Raw genomic sequence first — 6,000 nt, forward strand, 5'->3', positions numbered from 1 at the left:
CTCAAATTCTCTACCGTGCATCCATATCAACAACATTTGTGTGTCGGTCAATTGCAAACACTTCCCACTTCTCCTTTCCAAATCCGTTTACCTCAAGGTTTGCCCTATTGCATGTTTCTTTTGTTGCATTATTTATTTCCAAATTTGACTGGTAAATAGGATAGGTGTGATAGGAACCTTGAGGTTGCATGCAATTTTGGGAGTTTGCAATGTTGTGCATTTAGGTTTTTAAATTGGGGATTTACTCTTACTTAGGTTTTCCATGAAATTAGGTATCCCCAATAGCATAGAACAATTCATAGTCATGAGAAATCATTGGGTTTTGCTGTGGAAACCTTGTATGTACAGGTTTTGGGGGAAACAATTTTGAAAATGCAGAAAACCCCAAAACCCGTAAGGTTCGCTAGCACTCGCTAGGCGAACCTGGGGCGAGCATTCGCTGCCACTTCGCTAGGCGAAGCAGCAGCAGCGAGCAAACCAGTCCCTTATAAAAACTGTTTTGGTTCTAATCTGTTTGTTTCGTGTTTGTTGCTTTATCTCTTGTTTTGCAGAATGGAGTCAAGATCTAGTGCTGGCAAGAAAAGAAAGGGAGCGGCAACTACTTCACGAACCGTGCCGATCCAATTCGACCACGACAAGTTTGTGGGCCCGAAACAAGCGGCACGGTACATCGCTTTGGAGAAGCGAAACATTTTGCCTGAGAAGCGTTTTCTGATCAACCCACAGGGCACGTATCGGAGTTTTGCCGGGTTGATCGATTCAAAGAAATGGGATAGGTTGATAAATCCCTTGGAGCACTATGACATCGCTACAGTGCGGGAGTTCTACGCTAACGCATTGCCAGATGATGATGAGCCCTTCACTTGGGTCTCTAGAGTGGCCGGTCGGCCAGTTCCTTTTGACAGGGATACGATCAACCAAATCCTCGGGGAGCCGCTTCAGCTGGGTGCTGATGAGAGAGACCAGTACCATATTGACCTCCGGCTGCACAAGGATGTCCCAGCAATTACGGCCGCCCTGCTTTTACCAGGGAAATCAGTAGAGCCGAACCCATCTGGGGTTCCTATGAGATATCATCGGGAGGACATGACTCCCATGGCTCAGCTGATTCTTCTTCTGGTTTTGACCAACATACAACCCAAATCCCACACATCTACTGTGCCGATCCCTGTGGCACATTTAGTACATTCCATCCTCGCCAATGTTGAGATTGATGTGGCGAGGATCATTGCCAATGAGTTGAAGACGGTAATAGAGAGCGGACTGAAGTCGGGGGCTCGGGTGAATTGCCCCCTTGCATTCCCTTGTTTGATTATGAGTCTGTGCATTAAGGCACGAGTGCGACTTCCGTCTCGGGGTCAGGTTAGGATCCCGGCTCCTATTGATGACCGGTATGTGGCAAAATACTGCAAAGCTAAGGCCACCGGCAGCAGTGCAGCCTCAGGTAGCACTAGGGTTTCTGATGGTCCTAGTGCTTCTACTCCCAGGGTCGATCCATACCTGCGGGCTGCGTGTGAATTCAATTTCGAGTGGATGGCAGCATCGCAGAGGGCTATGATTGACATGCACGACTCGATGCAGCGTTTGCAGCTGCAGGGTAGTGGTGCACATGCTTTGATGACACGGGAGCAGTTTCTGACTAATGCAAATTGGCCCGTGGACGTGCCAGTCTATTCTGAGGGGGTGGGAGCTGATGATGATGATGAGGATGATGATGAGGCGACCGGTTCTGAGGCCGGTAGTGAGGAGGAGTCTTGAGCCCTTTGTGGGTTAAGTTTTTGTTTTTTTTTTGTATTTCAGTTTTTATTATGGCATTTTTATTTGTACTATTGGGGTGTTGTGTCCCCCACGAACAAAATTTTAGTTTTCAGTTAATGTTATTTATGTTTGTTGTTAATTTTGTGTGTTTAATAAATTTTTGGTTGAATGAGTGGCAAACCCTTCTAGATTGGTTGCTCCTCAAGAAGTACCCAATGAAGGTGCATCCGAGCTTGGATGGCAATGATAAGAATAACAAGTGAATGAAGCTAAGGTACATGGTTACCGTCGGCTAGAATTTTAGAATGCATTAGGAACTTTACTCTTTTTGGTAAATTGAATATTGTCTTTGTGCAACATAATTGAATGAATGTTTCATCTAGAACCTAAAACCACAAAGTGTGAGGAAACCTCCATTGTTCACTTAAATGATGGATTCTAATAAGTTTTGTTGATTCATGTGATTCATTATTTGTCTGTTATTATTGTGAAATTGTGGAAGCAATTAGAAATGATCAAGGCACTTGTTTTCTTTCGAGCACAACTACATCCAAAAATATCTTACCTGTGAGCAGAGAGAGTATTTGTTAACCCCTTTGAGCCTAAACAGTTGAATCTCGGTTTGAAATAAAGCGAGATCTCAAAAATCTTTTTTTTACAACCCGGAAATATTGATTATTGTTCTTTTGCCGTAAGAAGTTAAGAGCATTCACTTAGGTTGTGGAAGAAATAAGTTGGGGAGAACGAAAAAGAATCGGTAAATTCCACAACTCTTGAAAAAGAAAAGAAAAACCGAGCAAGCATAGAAAAATATATGTATAGAAAATGTAGAAAATAAACATCTATTTTGTACATTTGATGTGAAAGAAAAGAACAAAAATATAAGAATGAAAATGAATGCTTGCTTGGAAGAAAAATAGTGAAAAATAAGAGTTGAGTTGTGGAATATGTGTTGTGAGGGTTACAAATAAGAAACAGATGAAACAAGTCGAGTAGTGTGAATAATACTGTGAATGTCTCTTTTGCATCGGCACTTTCGTTTCAATGGCCTTAGAAATGACCCTTGTTTGTTAACCTGACCAAGCTTCAACCGAAAAGCCCTTAGTGATCTTTATGCTTCCACAGTACCATTTTTAATTGATTAGACATTGTATGAATCTATTTGATATCTTCATTATTTGTTAGTGAGTGAGATTAGTCCCGCGGTTGCAAACGCGCAAAATCTTCATTCCTTATTCGAAGAGGAGAGATAGGATGATTCATTCAGAATAGCATTGTTGTAGATAGATAAATATTTTGCATTACTCTTTAAGTTTTAGTTCCTAGGTATTATTTTATTCAAACCGTTGGGAACTTGTATATGCGAATTTCGCTTGTGTTTGAGCCGTTTATCCAACTTCGGAGAAACTGTTTCTTTATGCAAATCCTCTTGTCTTTCAAGAGGCATACTTTGCTTGAGGACAAGCAAGAATCTAGTTGGGGAGAGTTGTTAGATGCCCAAAAGTGCTTATTTGAGCTATCATATGTGGGCATCTTTCACTCTTTTGCCTTGCTAAAATTGCCAAAATCACATTTATTTTACATGGAATGCGTACATTGATAAACAAGCTTGGTGCCTTTGATGTGTTTGTTATTGTGCAGGAAAGGCATGAATTAATTAATAATAAAGACACAAGAGAATTGGCAAAGGAACCAAAGCAAAGGAGCATTTCATCTGCCAGCTCGCTAGGCGAGGATGTGGCGAAGCAAAACCTTCGCTAGGCGAGCTCCTGGCGAAAGGCTCCAGTAAATTGGTTAATTAATTCGCTAGGCGAACTGAAGGCGAAGTGGCAGCGAATTCAGTCTGTTTTGGTGAAATGAGCAGCCAGCACTAGCTCGCTAGGCGAGGCTCTAGCGAGTCCCCAGCGAGCATTCCAGTAGCAAAACCTCTCAACCTCGCTGGGGCGAAGGTTGAAGCGAGTTCTTCGCTAGGCGAAGGTCTGTTCGCTAGGCGAACATGACAGTTCCACAGGCCCAGTTTTCTCTGGGCGCAGGGGCATTTTGTGCCCATTTTTGGCCTTCGCTAGGCGAGCCATTCTGCTCGCCTAGCGAACGTGACAGTTCTGCACTTGTCTATAAGTAGCAGGTGCCACTTTTTGTGCCCATACCACTTTTTACCAACTTTTCCATTTTTTGTACTTTCTCTTAGATATTTTACAGCATTGTTAGGAGGGATTTTTGATGCCCTAATTTCATTTCTCTTCATCTAGCAACCATCTTCCACAAAAAGAAGGTGGATTCCCATCCAACTTCGATCATTCGACTTGGATGTTGATCAACCCTCTTTTCCTACTTGCCGACCAAGCTACCATGAAAATGAGTAGCTAAGTCTTCCATTTGTCAAGGTTAGATGTAGGTGATTTCCAAGCTTTGTGTGTAAATGTAAGGATCCTCATATGTAAACTCTTTAACGGTAAATATATGATGAAAACTTTGTTTCTATTTAAAACTCTTTGTGTTGGTATTTGATCGAGAGATGTTTACCGATTCTCGACCTAGGTTTTCATCCAAACTTGTTTGTTAGCTAGAGATAGTAACGAATGATTTTGTTCACCATAAGGTTGAACCAAAACGTTGTCTTTTTGATAGATTGTGTTCGAGAGAAACAATGGATCAAAATGACAAAACTCACAATGGGTGTTCGAGAGAAACACATTGAGAGGACTTTGTGAAATTATTTATCATCTAAAGGAGTTTATAATATTGTTGACCGTGCAAAAACATGCAAAGCAAATGTAATCATTGAAACCTAACTTTGACAATATTTCTCATATTAATCAAAACATAACTTTTACCGCAATTAATTACTTTGTATGCAAGATAACTTGATTAAAACCAAAACCCTAGTGTTACATTAAGTTAAGATTAATTCAACCATTGAACGGCAGCGATATCTTACAATCTCTGTGGATACGATAACAAAACCCGACACTTAAAAACTGTCTCAACACATAATCAACTCATAAATGAAATCTCCCTAAAACATAGAATCAAGTAACAAATTTCAAACACAATTTAAATACTACATACTCTTTCATATGCTAACTTGAGCGTCAGAGTGCTACCCTTGCAAATACACCTCCACCCTGTCATATCGGAAGCTCTACTACATCACAACTTCTTCATCTCCCTTTATTTCTGATTTCAAAACGAAACAAATTTCAACGATAGATTGATGTGGCTGAACCTTTCAATTTCACAAAAAGTGGATCCCACCGTGAGGTAAATGGGTTAAGTTTACAAGTGAGTATCATGGGTTCTAAATGAGATAATTTCACAAGATCATTTATGACCTTGAAAATATTAAAGTGAGAATTGATGATGGGGATAAGGTTTTCCTCTTGTTTAGCTCATTGCCAAGGTCCTTTGAGAACTTCAAGGACGCCATTCTTTTTGTCAAGGAAGGTACTATTAAATTGGATGAAGTTTAGAGGGTTGTGACTTGTGAGATCCAAAGAATTTACAAAGACGGAATATTTGAAGATTGACGATAGTGATGAAGGTTTGAGTGTCTCAAAAGGAGGACGTGAGCATATATGGGTGTCTAAATCCAAGAGGTTTGATAAGTCAAGATCAAAATTCTTTATTTTTCAAAAAGATGGCCACTTCATGAAGGATTTTCCGAAGAAGGGGATAATAAAGATTCTTTTCTGATTGTTGTTCCCTCGGAGGAGGATAATTATGATAGTTATGAAAATATATGAGTTATATATTTTAGATGGTTCCAATATTATTTATTATTCATCATTATCTAGTGAAGACTTTCACAACAAGAACAAGCTATGTGATTTGAGTTCAAGGCATTGTAGAGGCCTAGAGTTTATTTTGGAGAACTTTAATTAGTTTTGCAAGAGATAATGGATAAAAACACATTTGACCACTGCTGGTATGGCGCTAGGAGTTAAGTTGTCATGGAGCTTATGGGGTAAGACTGATGTCAAAATAACTCACATGATCGATAAATTTCTTTTCACAAGAATAAACTTCTAGAAAATCGTGGAGGTTTGGAGTAGGAAACCATTAGACTACTATGTTTTTAAGATCGACAATGTGGAAATCAAGTTATTCTAGTTTGATGGTAATGTTTTAAATTGTCTCTTCAATGATTATCCAAGAGCTAGAAAGAGCTATGAGTTATGGAAGTGGAACCTAGAGGATCAAAGTTCATCATAAACATATGTATTAATCTTATTGAGTCCTGCA

This window comes from Lathyrus oleraceus, chromosome 5 (genome assembly GCF_024323335.1).
Source record: "Lathyrus oleraceus cultivar Zhongwan6 chromosome 5, CAAS_Psat_ZW6_1.0, whole genome shotgun sequence".
Lineage (NCBI taxonomy): Eukaryota > Viridiplantae > Streptophyta > Magnoliopsida > Fabales > Fabaceae > Lathyrus > Lathyrus oleraceus.